General features: G+C 41.2%; 1 protein-coding gene across 1 annotated transcript in view; it reads right to left on the bottom strand.

The window, feature by feature from the left end:
* The window catches only part of LOC119594044 (nucleoprotein TPR-like), a 24750-nt gene that overhangs the window by 23580 nt on the left and 721 nt on the right, over positions 1-449 (bottom strand).

Consider the following 449-nt stretch of genomic DNA (forward strand, 5'->3'; position numbering starts at 1 on the left):
CCTGAAATGCCCCAAGAAAGAATTCCAAGAGAAAAAAAGCTTGCACAAGCGCATACATAAACAGGCTCAGAACTTGCGTGCATGAGGACACACACGCACATACACTGAGACACGAACAGGACCATAAAATAAGTTAAATATAAGCCGTTTTTTTCCTTCCCTCTCTTTTTTTCCTCTTTCTACATCATTTCCTTTTCACTCCCATGTTCCACTTTCTTCGTATATTTCCTTTTCATTCTTCGCTTCCTCTCTCGTTCTGTCCTTTTACCTTTTTTTTTTTCTGAAATCCATTATCTTCACCTTATACATTCTTCTCTCGTCTCCTCTCTCTGCCCTCCTGAGACGCAGCATTATCTCCTCATAACACAATCATGCTGTGCAAACACATTTCTCGCCTCTGACATGAGATCATTGCCGAGTGACGACGGTTCCTTAATTGAATCTTCACC

The sequence above is a fragment of the Penaeus monodon genome, chromosome 33, assembly GCF_015228065.2.
Source record: "Penaeus monodon isolate SGIC_2016 chromosome 33, NSTDA_Pmon_1, whole genome shotgun sequence".
NCBI lineage: Eukaryota > Metazoa > Arthropoda > Malacostraca > Decapoda > Penaeidae > Penaeus > Penaeus monodon.